The sequence below is a fragment of the Clytia hemisphaerica genome, unplaced genomic scaffold, assembly GCF_902728285.1.
Source record: "Clytia hemisphaerica strain Z4C2 unplaced genomic scaffold, Clytia hemisphaerica genome assembly, whole genome shotgun sequence".
Lineage (NCBI taxonomy): Eukaryota > Metazoa > Cnidaria > Hydrozoa > Leptothecata > Clytiidae > Clytia > Clytia hemisphaerica.
The window spans coordinates 183661-201249 of NW_027104121.1; positions in this window are offsets into that span (position 1 = coordinate 183661).

Below are 17589 nucleotides of genomic sequence, written 5' to 3' on the forward strand. Positions count from 1 at the left end.
ATTGAAAATTCAATATTTTACTCAAAAGCAATTTTATTTTTTCAGTTGCGTAGATACATCAAATAATTCTAACTTCCTCCAAAGTTACTGAAAAAAAATTAAGTTCTCAAAATTTTCCGGAAATTAAGGAGCAAATTTTTTGAAAGTTGAAAAATACAAATAATAGTTTGTAAATATTGTTTAGTACATAGTAAATAATGTTGATATATGAATTTTTATACACTGTTAATATATGAATTGTTAAATAAAAGTATTTGTTATAATAAACCTGTTAATAAAGCTGATAAATGAAACCATTTTTTGCGGTCATTATTAGAAACTTGTTATCCTCGTTATGCCCAAAAAACTCTTGCCTAAGGTCCCAGGTCCCAGCTCTTCCATCTTATTTTTGATCATCTGCCATCCAACATAAAAACGTTCTGATGGCTGAAAAGCTCAAGGTTATTTTTCAAAAACTCTAATCAATTTATTTCTTTTGTAGGGTAATATTTGTTGTTTTTGACACCTGCAGCCTAAGATTGTCTTAACCTTTTTCTTTTTCCTAATCTTTTAAGTGTCTTTTACTAGGGTCTGAGAAAAGAGGAAGGAAAATGAAAATTTAATGTTTAGAGCCTCGATTTGTTCTTCATACAATTCTTTTGAAAGGTTTAGTTGGGAACATTCCCAATAAAATTTTGACATTTTGACACAAACTAATTGTTCTCGTCGAAATTTCTTCGCTTTGCGAAAACGGAACGGTCGTTCCGCAACCCCTTTTATGTTGATTGACTTCTCTTTAAGCGTTAAATATATTTTAATAAAACACCCACTCCCTGTTTGAATACCTCGTAAGATCGCCCACCCGTAGATTCTCTCTGTCACGCCCTTTCCAAATTACAAAACCACGCACCCGCTCCCCGTCCCATCCACTCGCCGCCCCCATCGTCCGCCGAATTAACAATGGAATGGCTTCTTTTCTGGACAGCTTTCGAACGTTCGAACGTTCAAACGTTCGAATTCGAAATAACTTGTAGTTCAAAACAAAAATTAAACAAAGTAAAGGTTCTGTAAAAGTTGGATGTTTCATGCACGAAGACTGGAAGAAGCTGGTTCTCTTACAAAAATCAACTAGATAATGTAAGTAGTTTACATTAAACTGAAAATGCTTTTGATATTTAAGTTAATTCTTAGAGGCTTATCGGTGTAGCTTATTTCAGGTTTCAATTTCTGATGATATTTATTTTTGAGAGCAAACCCTGGAAAAATTACATTATCTTCAGTAAACTTTATGTTAAAACTTTTTATTTTAACTTCTTTTCCCTCAGATTCAAGCTGGAGTGTATTATTGGTTTCCTTATTGCGACTATCCTCAGCTGACTTTGTGTGGTCGCCAGCAGAAAGTACCGAAAATATGCTAGTAAAGGTAGGTGAAATGTTACAAGAATTTAATAATATCTTTCCAAAACTATGCTAATTTCTTGCGAATACCCCTGCATCACTGAGTGAGCTTGGTACTTCAAACTACTGAAATTTGACTTGAAAACACCCCTGTCTCAACGACAATAATTTAGCAAAGTCCTTGGTGGAATACATTTCGTGAAACATAAAGTTTGGCCATGAAATTTAAGAAGTTTTTTCTTTATCCTTCTGGAGCATTCTTTTTCCCGTGAAAAGAAAAGATAGTTTTCAACGTCACAACCGCAGCTAAAAAATCTTTAAACATCAAATTTACTATTTGTCTGTTATTTTGTCAGGGTCGCAAATGTGTGAAGGAGACCAAAGAAATCGCAATCAAGATATCGTTTTTAACACTTCGAATAACAATCATACTGGAAACGTTTGGAATGATTATCACAAAGATGCCAGAAAGAAAGGACGGAAGAGAAAGAACATCAAATTTTTGATTTCATTACGTTTAATTTATACTGATTGTAGATTTTCATACCCAGAAAATTGTATAGAAAAGAGCATTCAAAGAAAATTCAAATGTGTGTACGGTCTTTATCATAATAGTGCAATGAATAGGAGTTATTTTGGCAAAGAACGTCTTAGAGACGTGTTCAAACTAATCTAAAATAACTTTTAAAGACGTTTTTAAGTCGTCTCAGAAACGTACCATACCGAAATTAATAAAATTAAGACGTCCCGGAAACGTCCTAGAGACGTCCATAATTCGTTCCAAAAAGACGTCCTTCAAGTAGCTAGAAGAAAACGTTGAAACAACGTTTTTTAAACGTCTTGCAAAAACGTAATCTATAAACGTTTGAAAAACGTTTTTTTGACGTTGTGAAAAAACGTTGTAAAATGCGACAAATACAACCTGAAAAAAACGTTTTCCAAACGTTGTGAAAAACGTTTTTTAAACGTTTTTTAAACGTTTTTTTGCCGGCTGGGTTGACTCCCCATTCAAAACAACGTTGCTCCTGATCAAGACTCTTTGTGGATAAATAAATATCTTTGAATAAATCATTTTCTGGGATATTAACAGGATCCACAGTTACACCATTATCATCATGATACATTTGGTCTTCGTTACGCAATCCAGTGATCCTGGAAGTATTTTCTACGATACGATTAAACTCAAAAGAGTTCGCCATCATTATAATATGTCTTGATTCGTACCCTTTAATAGTAAACCCTTTTAATTCTGGAATATTGTATTCCAACAACTGTTCCTTAAGTTTCGATTCAATTTCACCTTGCTGGCAAACTGCCAATAATAGTATCAATTTATTTCCAATTGATTCTCCTTTTGCGTTCATTAAGAGACTCGAGATTTTGACACTTTCTGGTAAAGGTGAAGCTTTGTATGATTTGGTTTCTGGAAAGTATCTCAAAAGAATTTGAGAGTCACCAGGAATGCCAAAGCCTTTGGTAATGTGGTTTTTAACATCCAATAAGCATTTAGAATCGTCAAAGTGATGCTTGAAAATAAGTTTTGATGGGTCAGGTTGGGTGTTAGGAATCTGAATTATTTCTGAAAAAATTGGGTGTGGTAAGCTGAAGAGAGAAACACTGACTGAGTCTTCAAGCTCTTCATTTTTATCGTTGTCTTCAACCTTTGGCAATTCAATTTCTCTGGTGAAGAAATCCAATACATCATGCATCTTAGTTTTTATTACTTCGTGAACTCCGTTGACGGAATTTCTCTATTATTGTTGTTTTTTGTCCTAGAAAAATAAAATCAAAAATTCATAGTGCCAAAATCTTTTCTTATTTATGTTGCTTTTGTTTGTTCTTTTCAACGGGGGGGGGGGGGGGCTTTGACTTCCTGGGGGCACTCAATGTATATGACCTACCTTACGTGCTGCCCTTAACCCTTAAGGGTATATTTTCTAAGCTTCCCAAAGTGCACTGTAAGGGTCGAAATCAGCAAAATGAGAAAAATTGCACTCTAAGGGTGTAAAATTTGGAAAATCTGACCATATTTTGCCTGAATTACATTTTCCCGGTAGGGGGGGGGCACTCGTTCTGAAAGCGACCAGAGATTCGGCCTAAAAATTGCTATTGCAAATCAACAAAGACAATAACAATAAAGGATTCAACTGGCACGTAAGAGGAAGCCCAAGAACAAAACTACGCATTGTTAAAAATTACAAAACCAAAAAGAATATCTTCGGACTATAAACCCATGATAAACCAAAATACTCTACGGAAGAAATCGTCAGCGATTGGGCATCAACAGATTATGATGAATGATTCATTTTGTAAATTAGGCAGTCGAACTCTTAGCTTAGACATTACATCAACATTAACCTTAACATTAGCAAAGTACAGGTAAAACCCGGGAGGGGGGTACTAGGGTTGCGAGCTGACGGGGGGGGGGTGCCGCCCGACTTTCGAACTTTGGACCCTTACCAGAACTAAAAAGGAGAAAACTAAGGAAAATTTTGGGAATTTTACTACCCTTAGCGGGACAAATTTGACCAATTTTGACCAAATTTCGATCTTTCAGGGGGTAAAAGTAAATATTTTCCTATTTTTTCGGGACTGAGATTTGATTTTCTGATTTTTCCGACCCTTAGTGGGACTTTGGAAGTCCAAAAAAGGTACCCTTAAAGGTGGCACATACCGTATCCATTTGCCTACGTACCCCCCCCCCCCCCCCCGAGGTAAAACATACCTTTACAGTGCAGCACTGCTCAAAGCACATCCTTTACGGTGCATTAGCTGAATCTTGAAAAACGAACCGCACTTCTGGTAAGTCATTTACCTACCCCCCCCCCCCCATGGGTGCATTTTCCTAAAAATCATTGTCAGAGATATGCGTGTGAGCTAAAAAGTACTACAAAATGCTAGAAATTAGTATTTGAAACATATTCTTCTTGATTTTATGATTCATGAAAAAAGTGTACGCAAGTTGTTCAATTTCTCTTCAATTTAAGTTTGCAAAAATCAAATTACAAACTGAACCACTTCAAACTAAAACCACATCTCCAATCAAAAAAGATTTATAAACGGAGAAAACATTTTCTCATACAGGGTGTCCCTAATTAAAGTATCGAGTCGAAACACAACTATGGCTGCGTTTAGACCAGCCTGGCATTTGTAATTGCTTGCAGTATTCTTTTGAATTCTATTGTTCCGCGCAATTGTTCGGTTTGTCAAATGCCTAATGATGCCAGCGTGTTGGCATTTCGTTGGCATTTGAAATGCCATTTTGAGCAAAGGAATCCCCTTTTCTGGCATTTCAAATCAAACAAAGGAGCCAAAACAAAGAGAAAAAATGACATTTTTGATTTTTTAAAGTATTTGCACGTTTTTTATTCAGTTCTTTCTATAGATTGTAAAATTTGCAAGATTTGCCATAGCCTAGCCCTACGGCAAAAAGTTTCAGTCTTAATGACTGCAGTTTTTGAGAAATTCCATGCTTTTCATCGTTTGATCTGTCAAAGTTGAACTTGAGGGAATCACCTTTTCAGTAATGACTCTAAAAAGACGATTCCTTAAATGCCATGACAGAAAATACAATGGAAAAGCTATTAAAATCGAATCCCTCATGAGCAAATGCCAAATTACAAATGCCAGTTGGTCTAAACGCAGCCTATGAGTAGAAAGTTTTATGTGCGTGTTCACAAAATTGTATTTTAAGCTCTCCCTTTTTTTTCTTTGTCATTACGATTAATTCATACGTTGTAACTACCTTTTGTAATAAGCCTGTGTGATGGAGAACGTTCTTATATTTTAGCGATAACACACACAAACCTTTTTACTCAATCGCATGTTCAAACTCGATACTTTAATTAGGGACACCCTGTACAATCAAACATCAAATTCTATCAAAGTATAGACCATAATACAAACATAACACAATAAAGCTAATGTTATCTGAAGACATGTCCTGATGATTTTTATTAAAAGAATGTCCACGTTGTTGTTATAGCATATAGAGTAGATGTATTATGATCAATGACGTCGTCGATGGTGTAATCAAGAGTAATTATTATGTAATACAAAGGATATCTACAAAAGATAGAATACATGTTTTTTTTATAAGCATAACGCTTATAAGCATACAAAGGCTCAGATTTGCAGATTTTCTAAGCATAGCATAAGCATATACGCCAGCCTGAAATATTTTTCACGTGGTCAATCTTTCTGCGTCCAAAAAAGTTTGGAAGTGGTCAAGTAATAAAAGACATTCCACGACCCCGGGGGGGTACTACCCTTGTCGAACGACGGGGGTGCTCCGCTGAGGTTCGAAAAATGGACCCTACGTGGGACTCGAAATTTGCGAAAAAAGTGACCCTGAATGGGACTGAAATTCCAAAATTTTCTCAAATTTTCTACTTTTTCCCCAAATTTCTGTGTTATGATTACACCCCTGTATCAGTAACCTGGTGAGATCTACCACGCTGGATAACCCGTTGAGAAAAACTGTAAAAAAAGCAGGGTCGGATACAGGAGGTAGGCTATCTTATTAATGGAGAGTAATTAGTTTCCATATAAGGTGATACGATAATAAAGTGCACTCTCCTCCATTGGTTATAGCCTCCCTCTGTATCCGAGCCTGAAAAGGCTCTAGCTGGCTCTATAAACCCTGGTGGCAAGATCAAATTTCTGTCAAATTTTTTGAAATTCTTTACCCAGAAAAAAATATCTCTTATCACAAAAAATCGCATTCATTAGGGCAGCTCGGTCATTAAAATTGAGAAAAATATATGTCAGTGAAAACCAAACTCGGCAATGCTTTGAAATAAAAAACCTTTCTTCTCCATTCCGGTTAAAATGCTGTTAAAGTTTGTGAGATTTTACGATCTCAAATTCAAACCGAATGAAATTTATTTATTTCCGAAGCCATGTTGGTGGGTTTCAAAACTTAACCGGGTCACTGAGACAGGGGTGTATTATTATTACTCGTCTCGGTGGAGTTGTTTCCCACAGTACATCTGATCCTTGAGTGGATTGGATGTCCTATAAATTAACCTAAATTGTCCTATAAATTAACCCATGTCTGTCCGTCCGTTCGTCTGCTACCGGCGTTTCTCGGGATTGACGCATTTGTCTTTTCTGATTTTTTGCAAAAAAAGTTTCGGGCAAATTTGGGGCGAAAAATTCCTAAAAATAATTTTTGGACTTTCTTTCTCTGTTGTTTTTTTTCGCAAAAAGATAGAGGGAAAGGCTCTCTGAAAAGTGGCTGAAATCTTTTATCCGGAAAATTTTTTTAGCCGTAAAAATCGGATTTTCTTATTTGGGGAAATTCCCTTTTTTCATCTTTAAGAAAATGAGCATATCTCCCGATTGTATTATTTTTATTTTTTTTAATTTGCATGTTTTTAAACTATTGTTTCTTACCCTGAGTATTCAAAGAATATACAGGGTGTCCCTAATTAAAGTATCGAGTCGAAACACAACTATGAGTAGAAAGTTTTATGTGCGTATTCACAAAATTGTATTTTAAGCTCTCCCTCATTTTTCTTTGTCATTACGATTAATTTATACGATGTAACTACCTGTGTGATGGAGAACGTTCTTATATTTTAGCGATAACACACACAAATTTTTCTACTCAATCGCATGTTCAAACTGGATACTTTAATTAGGGACACCCTGCATTAACCTCTGAAGACCAATAATATAAATTTTATCGCGCATGTGTCAATCTAATCACTGTAGAAAGAATCAAAGATAAAGAGCAAATATTACCTTATTAATGTTTAGCAGACTGTGGTCGTGTTCACACTGCAGACCTTCCTTAATTAAAATGTAGTTAGGAGAATCCTTTGCTGACTACAATACAGAACGTGCATTTAACAAGGAGTCGAACGCGTAGTATTGTAACTTTTAATCGATCTTCCTTGATTAAAAGTCTTAAGCTCTATTGTCTTAAAGGTAGGGTAGAGGCTTCCCTTAAAACAAAAGATTTTATTAAGAAAGATACATTAACATGAACAAAATGAGCGTTTCGTGCAATAAAGTATATTTCAGCAAAACAGAAAAGATAAAAAAAAGAGAGAAAAAATATAAAAATTGAATCATATGAATCAGTGTTGTTGATGCGTGAGGACGATTAATCTCAAAACTTCCAAGAAAATGGAGTACAATCTCTATAATCAATACGTTTACGAATTTCGAATGACTTACATGAGATTATCAATGAAAAATGACCAATCAGAAGGCTTAAGCAAAATCAATTATCTGTTACCAATCGTAGAACTGTGATAAACCAGTGTATTCATTTATCATAAATCTCTTTGTTTGTTGTTAATGGATTTAATTAAGGAAGGTCTGCAGTGTGAACACGACCTGTATCAGTGTGCAGTTTATTATTTACAAATTCCCCAGAAACCTTATAACACTTATTGAAGTGAGTTTCTTTCGAAAGAAATCTTTTACATGATCCCCAAATGTATAACAGTAATTACTAAACTATTATGGAAATGGAGAAGTGCTATAACTTTCATTTTCACTGGAGAGATTCTTTGATCCTAGGAGATCATCACTGTGAAGAAATTTCACTAAAATATTTATTCAATATAAAGTTATGCTACAAAGTTAATAAGTGATTGACCCAAAAAAACAGCAGAAAACAGCAGAAAACAGCGTTTTTAGACGTCAATCAGCTTATAACTTTGCTTGATATATTTTGACTGAATGATTATTTTTGAGAATTTTTTTCACAGTGATGATGTTCGATAATCAAGAATTTACTTCAGTGAAAATGATAGTTATAGCACCTTTCTACAAGATCTTCATTTTTTTCTTCTTCATTTTCATCTTCATTTTTAGAATTTGTTTAAAGATTTTTTTATTTCAAATTGATCCACTCCCTAATATCTTTCCAACGATACCAAATTTATAAAGATTGAAGATTAATAACACGAAGGAAAATTGGAATAGCATCGTCAAAACCATCCAGAAAGAAAGTCCTGACACAAAAATTTACTTCTCAGAGTTATGCGCGCGCTATGATATATCTGGAGGTTTCAGCAAAATTAATCACAAGAATGAGGAATTGAAAAAGTTTTGTAATGATTGTAACATCGGACTGCTGGAAAATAGAAATATTGACAACTCTTGCTTGGCTAGAAAGCAACTTCATCTTAATCCGAAAGGTTTGAAGAGACTTGCGCTAAATTTTAAATCTTTTCTTGGAAAAAATTGACTGAGTGGCTTACCGAGTGTTGAAAATGCTTTTGAAGATGCTGACTGTGATAAATTAACTAAGTTGAAAAATCAAAAATTGAAACATCCTCTTAATTTAACAATAGGTTATATAAACATAAATTCAGTGCAATATAAGTTAAAGAACCTAAATGTCTTTTTGGAAAATAATATAGACGTTTTAGCTATTGCTGAAACTAAGCTAGATCAAGCTTTTACAACCAGCAAGTTGATACTTCCGGGCTACAAAACACCCTTGCGCTTAGATGATACTGATTCAAGTGGGGGACTTCTGGTCTACGCTAGGTCTGATATCTTAATACATCAGCTTACGTCTTTCATCTTCCCTAAAGGCATAGAGGTCATTCCTTTTGAAATAAACCTCAGGAAAACTAAATGGTGCTTTTTTATGATTTATAGAAATCCTACTAAATTTAAATCAAAAGAAAAGATTGAGCAATTTTTATCATATTTATCCCTAGGATTAGATTTTTATAGTAGAACTTATGACAATTTTGTGATATCAGGTGATTTTAACTTAGAACCCGAAAATGAATTAATTAAAAACTTTATGAGTGCACATGACCTTTACAATCTGGTCAAAGAAAAAACCTGTTTTAAGTCAGAAGCTGGCACCTGCATTGACTTGATTTTAACAAACAGGAAGCATTCCTTTCAATTCACTGGTGCTCTAGAAACGGGTTTAAGTGATTATCACCTGCTAGTTCATACCATGATGAAATCTACATATGTTAAGTTACCACCTGTAATTAAAAGGTATAGGGATTACAAAAATTTTAATTCAGTTATTTTCTTAAATGAGCTAAATAGTATACTTAAAGACAGAAACATCATAGATTATAGTATTTTTGAACGAATATTTGTAAATTTATTAAACGAACATGCACCATTAAAGACAAGGTTAATCCGTGCTAATAATAAGCAACATGTCACCAAAGACCTCAGGAAAGCTATTATGCTCCGATCAAAACTTAAAAATATAGCAAATAAATCCAAGAATCCTGAAGATGTTGCTCGTTATAAGCGTCAGAGAAACCTTGTCGTTAATATGAATAGGAAAGAAAAGAAATCTTTCTTCAGCAAAATGACCCAAAACAATCTCCCAAAGGTTTTGGGACACTTTCAAGCCATTCTTTCGAACAAGGTCATTAATGCTGATGAGAGAATTCAGCTCATTGAAAATGGAAGCATAATATCTAGAAATAGAGATATTGCTGAAACTTTCAATGAGCACTATCACACTGTTACTGATCGATTAGACGTTCCTCGATGGAATTCTGTTAATGGTGAAATCTCAGATGATATCAATACGGCCATAGAAAAATTCTCTGACCATCCGAGTATTTTGAAAATTCTTGAAAACAGGCAAGGTGTTGATAAATTTGAGCTTTCACCTGTAACAAATTCCGAAACACTCAAGGTAATAAAAAACCTGAACGATTCTAAATCAGTCAGTGGTGATATTCCTACCAAAATTATAAAGTTAGCCAAGTTTGTATGTGCTCCTACTTTGACAGCGTGTTTCAACCACAGCCTTACATCTCAAAATTTTCCTGATAGCTTGAAGCAGGCTGATATAATCCCAGTCCATAAAAAGAATAGTAAGCACGACAAGGACAATTACAGACCGGTCAGTTTGCTCCCCTCCTCAGCTAAAATCTTTGAAAAACTTATCTCAAATCAGCTTAATATATTTTTTGAGTCTTTTTTCTCCACAAGACTATGCGGTTTTCGCAAAGAGTATAGCACACAAAGTGCTTTACTAAACATGTTGCGAAAATGGCAGTCAACTCTCTCTACTTTGGGTAAAATAGGAGCTATACTGATGGATCTGTCAAAGGCCTTTGATTGCTTACCCCATGATCTTCTGATCGCCAAACTTCATGCATATGGATTGGATTGTAGAAGTCTCGCCTTCATACATAGCTATCTTTCAAAAAGGAAGCACAGGGTCAGGGTGGGATCATCTTACAGTAACTGGCTACCTTTGCTATTTGGAGTGCCTCAGGGATCCATTTTGGGTCCAATTCTGTTTAATGTTTTTATAAATGATTTGTTTTACTTTGTAAATGAAGATGACCTCTGTAACTTTGCCGATGATAATACTCTCCATAAATTTGCTTCCTGCTTGGAGGAAGTCATTGAAGCTTTGAATATAGACATGCATATTATTCTATCCTGGTTTGAAGATAATTCCCTCGTAGCAAATCCGGAGAAGTTTCAGATGTTATTTCCAGGTACAAAGAATGCAAATATAGCTCTTGATTTAGGAAATTTTTCACTAAAATCTTCAGAGTGTGTTAAACTTCTTGGTTTAGCCATAGATAGTGCCTTATCCTTTTATCCGCATATTCAGGATCTATGTAACAAGGCCTCACAGAAAACAAAAACTACACTCAGGTTTAGATCGTACCTGAGCCAAGAACAAGCGGACTTTATATTTAATAGTTTTATTTTATCTTATTTTAAATATTGCCCTTTAATATGGATGTTTTGTAGTAAGATGGCTCACAATCTTTTGACCGAAGCTCATTGCAGGGCCCTTAGGGCAAAAGAAAATCTTGTCCATCTTGATTATGACGAGCTACTGGTCAAAGCAGATTGTGCGTCTATTCACACTCAAAATCTCCAACTTATGTTAGTGGAAGTTTATAAGAGCGTAAATAAAATCGGAAATAAACTAGGCTGGGATCAGTTTGAAATTATCCAGCGTAAATCAGGGAGTGATGTTGAGATTGAGGATTCCCAACATCCCCCAACATCCAGAAGAGGCGCTCAAATCAAACTTCCGCTACCAAAAAATGCAGTTTGCTTGAATTCCTTCAACTATCGGGCAGGACAGGCTTGGAATAGATCGCCCAATGAGATCAAAACATCAGACTCAGTTGAGTGCTTCAAAACCAAAATTTTGAAAACAAAAATTTATTGTTCTTGCAAACTGTGTTCAATCTTTTAATGATTTTTAAAATTTTAACTTTTACAAGATTATTTACTATTTAGTAAATATTTGATCGTCATGTTGGTGTTAATTAGTCTTTGTACTATTTTTTTTTGACCAACGTTAAACAAAGAATAAATAAATAAAATAAATAAAGAATTCCTTCAAAAGTTATAAGTAAATGAAAAAAGAGTGCACACTTATCATGAACAGACTTTAGTTTTTCTATTTTGTTATTACATTAGCCTTCAGGTAGCCTTCTTTTCTCATTGCAGGACCACGTAACACTTGTACTCTGGCAAAGGGGGGCTTGTACTTTTACGGTGTGACGGGATCGGCCCTTTTTTAGTACGGTATTACGGGATTTGACGAAAAAAAGACACGGGAAAACGGTATTTTAAAATCAGACCGTGACGGTATTTGGCCTTATTTTTTGTCATTATGCCAGTATTTGAACCTGTACAAACCAGTGTGACGGTGTTATTATTTTTTTCAATTTTCGGGATTCTGGGATTCAGCAAAAATTTTGACAAGAAAACTGTATTTCGAACCCCTACAACCCCCCTGGCAACAATTAATAAGTTGCCACGCATCTTGGTAGCAAGTGCTGATGGATACCTTTATATATACAACGTCGATCCAGCGGAAGGTCTGCTAAGACAATTCCCAAGATCTTCTTTAACTTTTTTTGAAATACTTTTTGTTGAATCATAAGAAGGTCAGGATAATCTTTAAAGCTTGTTAATCACTTGTGCAAAAAATCCCTTTTAAGTGAGTACATTCGCTAAACGCACTTAAGCGCACTTAGACGCACATATACGCACACAAATGCCTTGAGTTTGCTAGGCGCACTTAAACGCGAATATCAAAAAGTTTTGATATTCCGACGCGATCATCAAAGACACCGTGTGTAAACACTATTCAGTATTTTTTATATTTGAAGAGAGAGAGAGGGATTTTTTTATCGCATTTAAGTGCGCCTAACTCCTTTTTCTTTCTCTTTCATTCAAATCACTTTGTAGTGAGTACATAAATGGCGTTTAAGTGCGCCTAAGTGATAAACGTTCCTTGAAAACCGTGTTTTTCAGCCAGAAACAGCTGTTTTGTCCAGTTTTTGTGCTTTTTAAAGCTCAATATCTCGAGTTAGGTACAGAAATCACCTATACTTGCAATATATCTCTAATCTTAATTTTTTGAGAGCTTTCCAAAGATATACAACAGGTCTCCGTTTCCTTAAGCTAAAATTTTCATTAATTTTTAACCCTATGATTTTTGCCTGAGACCGTCATATTTGTCCGAAAATCACAGGTGTCCGAAAAAAATTGGAAACATCGTAATTTCGATTCCCCTACCCATTAGCTTTCCAAAAATGTATAACAAGTGCTTTGACCAAAACAATCGAGCGATTTTACAAAATGCCCTCTACTAAAAGTTATGACTCTTTTTGTACGAAAAATTGGGACGAAGAATTGGTCAAAAACTGCTATTATCAAGATTTTGAGACGAAGAAGCTTTTATAAAAATTTTCCTAAAATTTTTTTTAGTTCGGTTAAAGATTTTTTTAAAATGGTTTTTCTTCGCCGAAAAGAATTCTTCAAAGTTGAAATACTGTACTTTGCAAAAGTTTTCATTTTTTTCTTCGTCAAAGTGTTTCATTGCGATTTTTTTTTAATTTTCAGATTCAGGAATAGTTGGCCTAACAGAGAATGTATAACATGCCATAGTTTTTTTGGCTACATCAGACAGAAATCTGTATTTTGTAAATGGCAAATATGAAAAATTCACTATGGTCAGAGCTCTTAACGAACGAAACTTTATTTAGAAGTGGGAATATCTAACCAAACGACGTTTGATAGCTTGAACAGTCAACTTTATTTTCTTTATGATGAACCATATAGATGAACTTATAGTCTGCGGCCGGGTCAGAAAATTCTTTTTTCACCCAGCCGGTTTCCGGAAACACAACATTTTTTTATTTTCGCCTTATTTTCTATATTTCATTTTTTCATCAAAGAGTGAGAACATGATCAAGTATCAAAATCTAGCTCTGAAAATCAAAATTTGACGACTCACTACTTTCTGTTATGTTTTGAAATGACACTCTTTCATTGGATCTTTTTTACGTTTGTTAGTTATTAGTTAGATGAAATAAGTCTCGGGTGTATCAAAGCAAGGAAAAACAGGTATCAGATATGAGCGACCCATAAAAGTCCCTTTATAACACCCAAAGTCTTACAGAGGGGTATAAAAACTAAGAATTGAAAATTGAGTCTCCGACAGGGCCCCAAAATCATTCCCTCACAGGATCATAAATTTTTGTAATTTGCAAATAGGTGTTAAAATCTTGACTGGAAATTGGGAAACATAGTCTCTCAAAGGGTCCTTAAAACGTCAAAAAAGGGCATAATTTTCAAAGTTCCGTCTTAAAGGGTAGACTTTTGATTCTTGGCTCAGACATAACCGTTACCTTGTAAACCTAGTGCTAGTGCGCTAACAAATGGATTTAAAAACAAGGCCCCCAAACAAGGGTGACGATTCAGATTTTTCTCAAGTACATAGTTCATTGTTACTGTTTTTTATTCAAGGGAATATTTTTCTAGGAAGAGCTTCTTAAAATCGCTGAATAGCAATGATTCTTTCAGCGCTAAAGTAAATAAAGATGAATCAATAGAATTAATGCTGATTTTGTTTACGCGATATTTTTCAGTTTTTCCCGTACAATATTCTTTTTGTAGTTCGGGTCACAAAATCTTGGATTTTTGCCTTTGAAAACCTGGCCCAAACACGTCCCGAATATGGCTAGTTCGGGGCATATTCGAGACTTTTCAACTTCAAAATCGGAAAGTGCGTAAAATGGAGAATATGTTGAACGTATACAAGCATCTATGATAAGTCGTCCTTATGTCAGAAATTCCTTTTCCGTAATCGACCTCGACGTAAGTGCAATCTCTAGTTAAAGAGGAATTTTGTCAAAAATTGTATTAAAGGTACCAAGAATAATTCACTCTACTACATGAGCATTGACATGTGAAGCAGTTTGAGCCTGGGGGGGGGGGGCACTCAAGGTAAATGACCTACCAGACGTTCGGCCCTAAGGGTAGGTTTTTTATAGTTCAGCTAGTGCACTGTAAGGGTAGGAAATTACAAAACTGCACTGAACTGCACTGTAAGGGTAGGAAATTGTGATAAAGTCGTTTATATTTTGGTATATTGACAGGGTATATTTTCAACAGTGCATATGATATTTTTGAAGACAACCTGTGACCACGCAAAAAAGTTACCTGACCAGATACACGTTTTCATAGAATGGGAAGACACTAGTGATAAATAATATATTCCGAGTCAAAGTTAGTCTGGAGATCCATACTCTCTATTCAAACTTACACCACATAAAAGCAAAAGTCCCATCAGAAGCTACTCATTGAGAGTATGGTATTTTTGCCCAGTTTGAATTTGTTTACATTTGCTTTGAATTTCGTGCCAAAAAAGCCGTTGATAAGGTTGGCCAATCAGGCTCGCGCACTTCCAATCAAAACAATAATATCACGTGATTTCAACAATTGTTTGACAGCCAATAGAATTCTGCGACCAGATTTGGCATCTACAAAAATACCCGGCTACTCTGGGCTACTCTGTTATTTCTATATTTTTATTCCTTTTAACTAAATGCTATACTCCGAAATCACACGAACAGAGTAGACGGGTCTCCCAGCTAAGTCAAAGTCATCTCAGAGTTAAACATGTGATTCGTTTCAGCTATCAGACAAAATTTCTGGGAAAAGTGAGAAATGGTGAAATCTAAAAAAACTAAAAAAGTGACCTATAAATAGTCAAACAATAACGTATGATTCGTTTCAGCTTTATAGACAAAATTTCTGGGAAAATGATGAGAAACGATGAATCTCAAAATAGTTAGTCTTAAATAAAAAGTACTTTCACATTCAAAATCACAGACGGTATGCATTTTTTTAAAAGAAAGATTGAATTCACAAACAAAATGACCCCTTAAAGACCAGTAAATGAACTGAATGAATATTTCTTATAACGAAATGGTGTCTACAATAAAAGTATCAAGAATACTATAAAAGAATCTGAAAATTTTGAGTCCCACCATAGCAGTTTATAACTTATCGGGAACCATTTCGCAAGTGAAGAATACCATATTTTCACTGAAAACAAAATGTCGAAATTATTGATGTTTTTCTTTTTTGCAGTAGTGGCTGTGACATTTTTCAAAGAAACGGAAGGTAATTGATAATTTAATCTTTTGGTTTTTATAATATAAAAGGATTGGAGAGATTCAATATAGAGATCAGGTCACAAGTGTAATCATCGAACAGCAGGTCCAAAAAATTTAATGATGATTTTAGTACTTTTCTTATCCTTGAAACTCTGAATTTAGCTCAACTCTCATAGTACAATAAATTTAACTCGAACCTCCATAACTCGAATGTATGTCTCCTATCAACTCGAATAATTTTTTTTCTTGTTCCTTCAGCTAACAATGCCTTATAAACCCCCTTACTCTATAACTCGAAATTTCGTTTACTCGAACAAATTTGTGTTACCCTTGCGTACACGTTTTTTTTAAGAAACACACTTTTAAGAAACATGAGGCTCAGAATGCCTAAAAATTAAGAAACATCTAAAAAACATGCTGAGGCTGAGAATGAGAAAATAACATTTTTTAATTCGGTTTTTTTAAGAACCTTCAAATCCAGCCTTCAATTCTATGTCAAAAAGTTTAGAAACATGTAAGAAACATTTAAGGCTCAAAAGGACGATTTCTTAAGAAACATCGAGGCTGCTTGGTAAAACTAGTTTCTTAAAAAAGACGTGTATTCAGATTCCATTGTATCTTTCTTATATTACTTTTTCAGCAGGTGAAACATTGTCATGTAACTGTTCGGGATGCCCCATAAGACCATTCTATTGTAAAGCTGGCGTGGAATCGTGTAATTGCGCCACAGATCAGGAGGAGGCGGTGAGTGTAAAACATTGTTTTGTAACAACTAGTATGTTTTCTGTCCATTATCAAGCCCCCCACCTGGCAGACCCTCAACTCACGCAATCACGCAATTATTTTCCCAAATTCACGCATTCAAGCAAATTTTCTTTTGATATTCGGGAAACTATTAGAAAAAAATCGGGAAAAACATTTGAAGATCGGGGAAATTTGCACAAACTCAGTGGGCAAAGAGAAAACTACATATTTACACAAAAAAGGTTTACATATTCACGTTATCAAAAATTTCACAATCACGCCACTAATGAATGGGGATGAAATAAGAGGGGGGGGGGTAATTTGAAGACAAAAATTTTAACAACAAAAAAGAAACTTTAACAAATTTAATTGGTTCAAAATCGACAATCAGGCTAATAAAATGTCATCCAGTCTGATTTTAGATGCAATTTTTACTGTGAAGAAATTGCGATTATGCTTTGCTTGCAGAAGGTTGAAGTTTTTACTATTTTTGCTGATAGGGAGTTTGCAAGTTTATTTACAAGAAGTGCAACATATTTGGACAGAGAAAATTGAAATGAGAGCACTTACAGTAAATGTAGCAAAAATAGTGATGAAACAAATAGGCCCAAAGTAAGCTCATTTTTAGGAATTTGATACCTTACTGTAAGGACTTGGAAAAAGGAAGACGTCGTACCATTGTTTCACCTTAGTTATACGGCACAGATATAGATTTTTTTACTGGATTGTCCCGTGGTCGAAATATACCGAGTCAGCAGATTTTTCTGAAAAAAAATCAAAACACAAGCGAGAAGCGACGGGCAGAAAAAACGTTAAAAATTTTGATCAGAAAAATAAACTGTGAGAATATTTTACTGGCAATCAAATCATATTCTTCATATTCGTAACAGAAATACAAGTTTTATCATCTGGGCTACTCTCCTCAAGAGCTAAAGTTAACCCAGCGACAGCCTGAACTTGACTTTAACGAGCTTGATGTCGATATCAAACTGCTGTATCTGCTTTATCAGTCAGATGATCAGTCAACATACTTGGAGATTATCATGTAATCAGATAGATGAAC